The sequence below is a fragment of the Condylura cristata genome, unplaced genomic scaffold, assembly GCF_000260355.1.
Source record: "Condylura cristata isolate star-nosed mole 26May11 unplaced genomic scaffold, ConCri1.0 scaffold00024, whole genome shotgun sequence".
NCBI classification, from domain to species: domain Eukaryota; kingdom Metazoa; phylum Chordata; class Mammalia; order Eulipotyphla; family Talpidae; genus Condylura; species Condylura cristata.
The window spans coordinates 2,991,471-3,003,333 of record NW_004567125.1 but is presented as its reverse complement, the minus strand read 5'-3'; the positions used below and the strand labels follow the sequence as shown (position 1 = coordinate 3,003,333).

General features: G+C 41.4%; 1 long non-coding RNA gene across 1 annotated transcript in view; it reads right to left on the bottom strand.

Moving 5' to 3' along the window:
• LOC105854023 overlaps positions 1-11,863 on the bottom strand; it is a 126,443-nt gene that overhangs the window by 22,918 nt on the left and 91,662 nt on the right. The window contains exon 3 of the long non-coding RNA XR_001145751.1: positions 10,933-11,023. This is a non-coding gene — a long non-coding RNA (uncharacterized LOC105854023). The remainder of the gene's footprint in view (positions 1-10,932; positions 11,024-11,863) is intronic.

The following is an 11,863-nucleotide window of genomic DNA, read 5'->3' as shown; positions in this document are numbered from 1 at the left end:
CTCCGCATCTCTGGCCTGTACCCCAGTTCTGTATCAATTAAAAAATCAATACGGGTCTGCCCTGATGGTGCAGCAGGTTAAAGCACAGCACTAAGAAGCTAAAGCCACTTCAGCATGAATTCAAACCCCAGCCCCGGAGGTGACCACATAGCGTGGCAGACCTCTCCTGACCCGCCCGCTGCTCCCCTCAGCAGTGCACTTCACTTATCTGCCTGTTCTGCTCCCCACTCTGTCTCTGGTACCTCTCACTGCCCCTGCACCTTTGGCCTGTATCCCAGCTCTATATGCATAAATAATCTTTTAGAAAATGAAAAATACTTTCAGACAGAACAACAGACCAAAAGACAGATACCAACAATCTGTATCAACAGACATTTAAGTTCATAAAGAAACAGAAAAGTTGACAGTAAGATGATTTCTTTCACGTTATTATTCTTACTTTTTCTAACTTTCTTGAGCTATAATTGACACATATATATCATACATATTTTTAGATGGACAACATAATGATTGGATATACATACGCATTTTGAAATTATTACCACATGCAAGATGGTTAACACATCCACCACCTCACACAGTTACCATCCTTGGGTGTGTCACAAACACACTTAGGATCTACTTTGCCAACAACTCTCAAGTGTAGCACACAATAGTATTAGTTACAGGCACTGGGCTGTAATTAGAGTTGCAGGTCTTACTCCTCTTCTAACTAGAAGTTTAGATCCTTCAACCAGCCCTCTTCCTACATCCAGCTTTTGCTCTGCTCCTGTGAATTCAATTCCTTTAATTCCACATAAAAATGAGATCACACAGTATTTGTCTTTCCAGGTCTGACTAACTTCAGTTAGCATAATGTCCTCCCCATTCACCCATGTAGTTGCAAATGGCAAGATTTCCTACTTTTGTTGGATGGCTGAATAATATATATGTAGGTGTAGATACAGAATGGATACATAATTTGATATATAGCTACATTTTCAGTATCAGTTCATCTGTTGATGGGCATCTGTGGCTGGCTGTTATGAATAAAGCTACAACAAACATGAAATAAAAATATCCCTTTGAGATATTGATTTTATTTCCTTTGGTTATATACTCAGAAGTAGAATTGTTGAATTACATTTTCAATCTATTAGATTCTATTTTTTGATTTGTGATGAGCTTCCTGCTGCTTTCCATAGTGGTTTCCATGCCCACAACCATGGCTCAGGGTCCCATCTCTTCACACACCCCAACGCTGGGTATTTCTGTCTTTTCCATAATATCCATCCCGTAAGTGATGGCTCATTGTTTGCATTTCCCTGATGATTAGTGATGCTGAGCACTTTTTAGTAGGCCTTTTGGCCCTTTGTATGTCTCATTTAGAAAAATGTTCATTTGGGCCCTTCGTTCATTTTTAATTATTGAGCTGTGTGACTTCCTTACATACATTGGATATTAATCCCTTGTCAGATACATAGTTTGAACATATATTCTCCCACCCCTTAAGGTGCCTTTTTATTTTGCTGATACTTTCTCTTGTTATACAGAAGATTTTAGTTTGATATAGTCCTACTTGTTTATTTTTGCTGTTGTTGCCTGTATTTTTGGTGTCATATTCAAAAACCATCACCAATATGAAGTCAAATGATTTTTTTGTTATGTATTAAGAAGTTATACTTTGCAAGTACTAAATCATGAAAGGACCATGGAGCTATATAGATATCAAAAATAGTGGGCATAAATGTAAAAAAGTATTATTAGAGGTAAAGAATGCTCTATTATGACAAAGTTCAGTTATTTTTGAAAGATAAATCATTTCAACTTATATTTGAAATTCTCCTCAAATTGCCTCATATATACAAAGCAAAAATTGATAAACACAGATGGGAAAGTAGATAAACCCGCAGGGCAGGAGATGAAAGCATGGCAAGGGGTGGGGTTCAAATGTCCCTTTCGTTGCTTCCAGCCCACCTGGATTTTATCCTTGCACTTTACTCTCAGTCACAGAACACATTGGGCCTCCATTCCTTGGGACTCTACCGTGTATACTGGGTTATTCTACTCTTTCCTCTAGACCTACTTAATTGCAGCTTTCTCAGGTCTTTTAAATTAGCTTCGCAGTCATCTTCCAAGTGGTTTTGTTCTACCTTATGGGTTTATATCATTGGAGATGAAAGCTGGTCACAGATTCCTTGCTGCTCCTGCAGTTGTGAGGTGGCGTCTCGTTGCTTCCCCTGCATCTGAACTGTCTTGATGGTTTGCTTGACTAATAAAATCTACTACTTTCTCCACTCAGATCTTAAGAGACTGGCAGCTAATAGTTTCACTTCCCCTCTCCTCCAGCTCTCACTCCTGAAACTGAGCCAGTATACTATGAGGAAGCCCAGGCAGACACATGAGGAGGCCCGTGGGGCTTGAGAATCAAGGATCCTTGTCACCAGGCAGGCCAAGCTCCAAGGTGACAGCCGCCGGCACCATGCTGGCAGCCCTGTGAGGGAGTATCTTGGGCAAAGGGTCCCTAGCTTGTTAGGCAATCCTGGCTAATGAAATAAGGAATAAATCAAGCTCAGCCAAGTTCTTCCTGATTTCCTAATTGTAAAGTCATTAGCAAAGGAAAATTATTCTTCAAGTCCCTGTGCTCTAAGGGCATTTTATTGCACAGCATTAGGTAACCAAACCAGACTTCTAAAATGCCTTTTGTAGCAAATTAGTTTTCTAGGGCTGCCATAACAAACCTCCATAGATTGGGTAGCTTAAATAGCAGAAATTTATTTTCTCCCACTTTTGGAGGCTGCAGTATCATATTAAGGTGTCAGCAACTTTCATTGCTCCTGAGGCCTCTCCATGCCTTGCAGAAGGCAGCCTTCACGCTGTGTCCTCAGCTGGCCCTTCTCTCTACGCGTAAGCTCCTCCCTGATAGCTCACTGTGTGGCTATATTCCTCTTCTGTAAGGACATCAGGCAGACTGGACTCACTGTCATGGTTTCATTTTAACATAATCACCTCTTTAAAGACCTTATCTTCAAATAGTGTTACATTCTGATGTGCCGGGGGTGAAGACCTCAGCATTTGGTCGGAGCGGAGAAGGAGTGACATTTAACCTACTATAGGCAAAGGGGAGATTCAAGATGGAGTAAAATAACATGCAGGTGTTCCCTGCACCATTTCCCCCTGGAAGTCTCTTGGTTTGTTTTTCAGCAGTGTGAGCTCAGTGCTTATGCATCCATGGCTCTAAAACAACAAATCAAAATATAATAAGCCCCTTTAAAATGGCTTTTAAGCCTAGATCATTTCACCCTTTATATAGAGCAGAGCATCTGCTTAATGAACACCAAACATAAGGCAGGAAATATGAAATACAAGATGAAAAAGGAAGTTTGCCCATAAATCATGTTTGTAGAACCAGTTTTTTAAACAATGCATAAGGGGCAAATAATGTTTATAGCCATTCTGGAATCACAGATTTGGGGAAATTGCCCAGTACAAGCTCTGCAAATCTTAGTTCTCCTATCAGAAAAATAAGGGACGCTTTGGGTGATTGTATGTAATGCCTGCTCGACCAATTTATTAGCAACATTACTAAAGTCAAATATTTGATGTTATGTGTTTACATTTCTGTTTCAGTTGCCCATTGCTGCAAACAAACTCCCTTCTTATGATAATAATAATCATTTATTATCTTTCAAGTTTGTGGATTGACTGGGAGATTCTTCCATTGTTCTGGCTTATAGTCTCTTGTGTGATTGCAGTGAGATGGTGACTGGATCTGGAAGCATCTGGACACCCAGTTGAGATATCTCCTTCTTCCCTGGGGCCTCACTGACGGCCCAAGCTCTCCTAGGACAGCAGGGCTTCCACATGACAATGCACAGCTCCGCAAACTGGCAGAAATTAGAGCTGCATGGGTTCAGACATCACAGAACATGACTTCCACCACTGCTATCTTCAATTGGTTAAAACAAGCCCCACAGGTAGAGCCATGAGATACGGAAGGGTTCATACTGGGTTTGTCTACCAGGGCATGTCTCATTGGGGCCATCTTTGGAGATGTGCTATTACAAGTTCCTTCTGAGTAGTTGGGCTAAATCATTTCTCTCATCTTGATATTGCAGTTAGTTGCCTCCTAATTGGTCTCTGTTCCCACCCTGGTCTGTTCTTTTCAACAGCCAAAAAGATCTCATCAAAACATAAGTCAGACCAGATTAGGACTTAGATAAAAGCCCATCACTGAAACTCACTCAGAATAAGACGGCATTTGTGACCTCCTACAACATCTTACACAACTCCCCCTCGCCCACCCGGGTCATCCCTCCAACCTCATCTCTGACGCCTTCTCCCCATCGATCCCAGTAGCCACACAGAACTTCTTCCTTGAGTTCTCCAGGACATTCTCCCTCAGGGTCTGCCCATGTGCCATTTCAAACCTCTGCTTTTCCCCATACCTCAGTTATTTCAATTAGACATGTCTTTTACTACAGAGTTGTAAGAGTCATTCATGGATAATGCATGCAAATTCCCAATCAGTTATTTAACTTGCAATTATTTTTCTCATTTGGATGGGGGTCTTTTGACCTTTGTAGTAGTATCTTTTGAAGCACAAGTAATTTAACTTTGATGAAGTCAAATTTTTCTGTTTTTCTTCAAGGGTTTACAATTTTGGTGTCATATCCAAAAAATTACTCCCTAACCCAAGGTCACAAAAATTAATCCTATATCTTCTCTGAGATTTTTTTTAATCTCTTATGTTTAAGTCTTTAATCACCATATAACCTTAGTGAGGTAAAACAGGAACCCAACTTCATTCTTTTGCAAATATATGTCTAATATTCCCAGAACCATTTGTTGAATAGACTATTATTTCTACCATTGAATTATAGTGCCATGGCTATCAAAATTCATTTGACTATAGGTACATGGATTTATTCATTAATCTATATGTCTATTCTTATGCCAGAGCCACATTCTCTTATTATTATTAATTTTTAGCCTATTGATAATAAGAAAGCATGCATCCTACAACTTAGAAGTCCTTTTTGAAGTTATTTGGCTTTTGGGTTTTGCTGTTATTTGTGTGTTGTCTTTTCATAGGAACTTTATGTTCAAACCGCTAACTTGTGCAGAAATGGCAACTAGAATTTTGATAGATGCTGCATTGCAACTCTAAGTCACTTTGCAAACATTGCCACTGACCATTAGACCCTTCAATCCATAGACATAGGACTTCTATCCATTTATTTAGGTTTTTAAATTTTTTCTTCCAGTTTTGTTTTGTTCTTTTCAGCAAATAAGTCTTGCACTTATGTAATAAAAAGAAATCTGATTCCATTTTTTATGTTCAACTGCTGACAGCTTGAAACCCTCACTGTTCCTTCTGTCCCGTGTCTGATCAAGCTGATGTGAAAGGTTGCACATATCCTTTTGTCCTGGTGGGAAATTCAAGCCAGAATCACAGAGCCTGGCCCCGTTGCTGAGCCAGCCTGACCCCCTCCCCCAGCTTCCTAAGCTGTTTTCACATCCTTTTGGAAATCTGTCTCCAAGAAAGTCTGATGATGTCAGTAAAAATCCTTGGCACAGTCTCTGCTACTTGGTGGCATCACTAGTCTTAACATCATCACCAAATTTCTTCATGAATGCTCTTCAGACCCGGCCCTCCCATCTGTCTCTGTTGCCTGTACATTCTTCCTCACCAGGTGAGAATTATACTTTATGTGGTTACAGGTTTGTTTCTGCTTCATTCCTCTAAACGTTTGTGTACTTCTAGGTTGTGAAGTATGTAGAGCCTGGCTTGGGCCTGCCATACAGTGATCCCCAGTGAATATTTATTGACTTATCTGATGAATGATCTTTAAGACCCTTCTCTCCCAAGGGTGGCCATGATAGATATGATAATGTGTACTTGGTGGTTTTCTTAAACCTCACAGTGTTGTCATGGGAAGGAAATGAGATAATAATATGTTAAAGAGTATTCTGTAAACTGAAACATCATCTGAATACAAGGATATGTTCTTATTCATCAAAAGTCAAGATTGCCAAAAATGAGAAACGTTCCTGAAAATAAAGGGGGGAGGGGCCTTGTTTGGAGCATTTTCCTGGGTAAGGTAACCTCATCTTGATGAGAACACACGTGCCCTGAGGGAGAAGGGCCAGGCTGGCATCGTGTGCTGGCTGACACTGTCTGTGATGGTTGCTGTAGCCTTACGGTCTGTATGAGACATGTCAAAGTGCAAAACTCTTAAAGACTAGTCTCTACTAAATGGAACCATAGGCTTCCCCTGCTCTCACTCAGCTCCCAAAGTGTGCTGAGCAACATCCCAGGGGCCCTGCAACATAGTCCAGGGTCAAATGCATGGGGGAATTGTCTTAGTTCAAATTTTTGATGTGGGTACCCCAGTAGGTTGAGTATTAAAAAGGAAAAACGCTACCTTTTTGATTTTAAGTGTTTGACCTTAGAGTTTCTAAGTCAACATTTCAAACGTGGTTTGCCCACACACACTGGGCCTGTCCTGTCTTCCATATACCCTGTCCCCTTGCCTGGTCCATTGACCAGCCCCACCTCCCACACGAAGCATCCACACAGCATCTATCTCTTTCTCCTCATCCCCCCAGCAAAACTGACAGAGAGAGCAAGAGAATGTGAGTGCCTCCGTGCAGGATCCCTCCTTAGGTGATGCATCTTGACTCTAAGACAGGCGCTTGCACAGTAAATTAAATGATACCCGCCATCCTGTCAGAGTTCAGTCACTGTAACTCTCTGAGAAGGCAGGGTTTGTGGATTTGTGGCAAAGGATGATGAAGGGGTATGTGTTTCCTCCTCACATGAGAAAGCTAAACCTGTTTTTGTTTTTCTTTTTTTTTTTTCGTAAAGCCAAGCTCCAACCGTGGGTGTTTGGCGCAAACCCTGCCACCTCAGTGGGTTGAACACTCAGCCCTGCACAACACCTTTTCCCAAAGTATCTCCCACAGCTCAGGAGAGGTACGAAATGGTCCCTGGAAGAAGGGAACTTGTGGCCCAATGTGTCTAGATTGTCTCCATCCCATAGACTCCTGCGGGAGAAAATCAATGTGTGTTTACAGTCAAGCCTCTAAGCCTTTCCACAAAGGAAAAAAAATTTTTTTGTTTAACCCAAAAATTCCTCAATCTATTTTTACCAAGGAACCCTTTTTCACATATTATTTCTCACCTCTTAGAACTGATGTCCCATGTACAATACCCTTTGGGAAACATTGTCGCTGATGCCTAGGTTTGTGAACAAATCCACTTCACTTCTTTTCAGACCTTGGCAAGAGGAGGAAGTGTTCATGGGTGTTGCATTTTCTTACTAAGCTGTTTCTTGCATAGATTCTCAGCACCAGTTATGCTGGAAATGCAAGCAATTTTATAAATAGCAGAGCAGAAACCTTCACCGAAGCCTCTGGGCTCATGTTGAAGAAATATGATGTTCTTACCATTAGAATTGCAGATATTTTTCTCTCAAGTGCCTCCCAACTATATAACTTTACACTGGGGGAAGCATCTTTCAGATGAATTGTAGAACATTTCTCGAATTCAGTTACAAAATTGATCGTTCCTCTCTTTGCTTTATTTTAGAGGCAGAAAATGGCAGAAAGTAAAGGTGTTTCAGAACAAATACAGAATCAAGCTTCTTCAGGAGAGGAGTTTTGAGGGATTATTAGAAGATAAAGGGGGACAGATACTCTGTGTACATAAAGGTAGAAAAGTGGGACAATGTGTCCAGCTATGTCCAGAGATAAAAATGTGCAAGAGGGAGGCAGGTGGACCAGGGAAGGTGCTTGCTGCTAAATGAGGAGATTTAGACACACTCCTGTGAACCACTGGGCACTTTTGAGGAATATTACTAGGAATGGGACATGACCTGATTTATATTTTAGAGCCTCCGCACTGGTGGCCTGGTAAACTGACAGTTGCGAATGGAAGTGATGCTGATGGCAGTAAGGCAAACAGATTAGGAAGCTACTGCACAAATTCATGGCCAGAAACGACAAGTCTGAAACTGAAACAGTGACAGAAAGGAATTAGAGAGGCAGGGTAGCTGTGAGTGATGGTGACGGATCACCTTGTGGCGGAGGGTTGAAGGGGATGCAGGCTAACGCCACTGGATATTGGCCACTATCGGTTCATCTCCGTGTGGTCAGTGTAGAGAGCTCCATGCTGGGTGCCTGGAGGTCCAGGGCCTACTCTGGGGTTGTTTAGACCTGACTGTTCACCTTTCGGGGCTCAGACTTTGCTCAATAAATAAAACAAAGGGGCTGAATTTCATCCCTGACATCCCAGGAATTCATTCTACATTCTAAGAGTGATCACGTACTTTTGATGTTGTCTTATCTAAACATCACTCCGGTTATCTGTTGCTACCTAAAAACCTAACAAATTACCCACACGTATAGTGGCTTAAGGTAACAATTTCTTATTATTTCTCATGATTCTATGGGTTGACTGGGCTGAGTTGGATATTCTTACTTGGTTTCTCATACTAGGGCTCCAGTCACTGAGGGCTCAACTGGGGTGGGCCTCCAAGATGATGTACTCACATGGTTAACAACTGATGCCAGCCACCACTGGCCTGGGAGCTCAACAGGGCCTGTCACCAATATTCCTCCACATGGCCTCTCTAAATGGCATTTCAGAATTATAATAAAATCCCGAAAGGAGCTTCTGAGAGGTAAATTTCCAAGACAACCAAGCAAAGTCTGCAAGGCTTCTTTTGACCTAGATTTAAAAGCCCCAGAATGTTATATTAGTTGCATCTCATTGGTCAAGCAAATCACAATGAGCAGTCTAAGGTTAAGGGAAGAATTAGACTCCCGTTCTTGTTGAGAAACTGGAAAAGCTACTTACAGAAGGACATGTGAGAAAGAAAATACTGTTGGTGTCATATTCCTAACTTTTCCCATTAGCTTTTTGAAAATCGAGTCCTTATACGTGTTTTTTGTTTGTTTTTTATATATTCTCGAGTTTTTATTTCTGTACACCAGGGATGGTGAGGGGAATAGGATCAAAAATCAGGTAGGAGAGGTGCACAGGACTATGGTGATGGCTTGTTTGTTTGTTTTACCTTAATTCCCCCTCTCTTGTCAACTACCCACTCCCTCCACCTACTCTACGTCAAGACCAATGTCTTACACATATGTGGGAGTCAGTGGGTTTTATTTCTTGGTATTTGGCCTGGGTGGAAGTGCAGGCCATGACCTATTATCTCTTCCCTTTTTGTGCCAATTCCTCCTTTCCAACTCTACCAGCAGAAACTCGCCTCTTTGTAATGCCTTAACATACCTTTGAATAGCATTTAGTATGTTCCATGAAGTGTAGTTAAAACACCCTTTTCAGGCCCTCCCTGGTGGTGCAGTGGGTTAAAGCACTACACAAAGAAGCTGAAACCACTTCCGCATGAGTTCAATTCCCGCCTGCCCTGGAGGTGACCACATGGTGTGGCAGACCTCTCCTGACCCGCCCGCTGCTCCCCTCAGCAGTGTACTTCGTTGATCTGCCTGTTCTGCTCCCCACTCTGTCTCTGGTGAAGTCTTTGGCCACCCCTGAGTCTCTGACCTGTACCCAATTTCTGTATGCACAAATAGATAAATCTTAAAAAAAAAAAAAAAAAGACCCCTTTCAGCCATTCGATGCTTTGCACAAGGACTTATATTCTTACAGAGGACCAGAACTCCATCTGGTTTTTCTTATATCTGTCACTGCAGCTAGCACACTGCTAGTAACTTGGTATTTGTATGTTAAATCGAGTAATATTGTTGCAGGGGGGACTGAAATATTTCATAAATACACAGCTACATATGGCAGTCAACTTTGTAGAGGGTCCCAGAGATATCACAGCTTTCAGTGTTTGTATCCTTGTGTCGCTTCTTCCTACAGACTCATAGTTTGTGTGAGGAGCAGAGCAGAGCAGAATGATGGTATGATGTCTGAGGCCTCTAGCAGAGCCCAGTGGACTACTCACTCCATGGATATTTTATTCCACTTTACAGATGATAAAACTGTGGGTGCATTTGGTTAAGTAACTCATCTGGGATTGCCAAGATGCTGAGGAGCAAAAGATCCTGAATCCTGGCTCTCCTACCACTGACACTAAAACACTCAGGCCTTTGTGCAAACCATGGTCTAAACCCAAGCACCAAACCCCAGTCTACAGCCCAATCTAGCATCTCTCCAAGAAAATGTAAGTTGTGGGGGCTGGTGCTCAAGAATTAGAAATCTGCTTTATGCAATGTGCCCTTAATCAGACCAACACCTGTGATTGATTCATGTTGTTTATTTTATTATTTTTTAGTGCCATGCATAGTTCAGGCAAGCATCTTTACAAATATTCTGTGAAATAGACTGATTGCTGCTAATTAGGTTCTCTATATATGAAAGAGGGAAATGACTGCCTTCTTTTGAGCTCTGATAAAGCAGAAAAAATATGGTAGAAAAAAATATGTGCAATGAAACACAAAATTAGTTTTATATTCAAGCTTTGCTGTAGATGTGGTGGAATGGTTGGAGCTTTTTGTGACAGTTGATTCATGTAGAATGAGTGGAATTCTAAAACTGCTGGGGTCCACATGATATATCCCTGGTGGGATATTTGATTTTGGCCAAATGGCTGCATCTTCATACAAATCTGAAATTTGAGGGTGTTCCTCAACTTTCCATTCTTTATCCTCCTTAGAAAACTGGCCCAGTTGGTGACCCTCTGAATTACCTAGAGCCACTCCCTTCTCTCCTTGTTCAGACATTTTTAATCATTCACCACAGGCATTACTTCACTTTCCAATTCTCACTCTCCCTCATTATTCTCTCTCCCCACAAGTCCATAGTTCTCAATCTGAAGTGCACACACATACACTCACACACAGTGCATAAGTCTTACATAGGTCTGCCATAAAAATTTTTTTTGTATTAGGGGGCTTTAATGATAGGAATTGATTACTCACAGTTCTGGAGGCAGAGGTCCAAGATCAAGGTGGGTTTCCAGTGAAAACTCTTCCTGGCTTGCAATCATCTTCTGGGTGTGTCCCTAGAACCCTGGAAGTCAGAGAGAGAGCAAATTCTTTGTTGTTTCTTTTCACAAGGGCACTAATCTCACCATAAAAGCCCAGCCCTCATGACTCAGCTAAATCCAATTTTCTCTCAAACTCCCCATTTCCTAATACTATCACAATAGAATGAATGGTCAATATTTAGGGAGGCATAACTCAATCCACAGCACCTTATAAAGATGCAGATTTCTGGGTTCCCATAGTCAGAGAAGAGAATTCAGTAAGCTAGAGGTCGGGTCCAGGACTATACTTTTCAAATATCCTCTGAGATCCTTAAAGCATGAAATCAACAGAGAGAACTAGGACACACCTCCTTTTCACCTGGAGCCCATTGTAATCACTGTGGAGCTCTTAAAATCCAGCTGTGCTGGGCCTTATACCAGGCCAATTCCATCAGGATATTAAGGGTGGAGCTTGTACATCAGCATTTCTTCAAAGGCTGGTATTTAATGTGTATTGAGAGTGAAGCATCATTATGATTTAGTTTCCATGAAGAATTAAGTCACAAGTTTAGTTACCTTATATTCATTCTTCAAAACCCAATTCAGATATAATGTTCCTGTTAAACCTTTTCTTCCCATGTTTATTCAGTCCTTATACATCACTTCAGTGCATACTCCCCTTTGTAATTACTTATGGATAAATTTGTTTCTTTCCCTGGGAGGTCTCTTTCAAAGGTAGTGTTATAGGGCACCTCAATTCAGAGAGAGGCACACTTGAAGCCCCAAAACCTGCCTGCTCTAAGTGGGTTCTGCCATCCGCCGCAACAAGACAAAACATATAAAGCTTTAATGAAAAGTGACTTTAATACAGTGAATATACAATA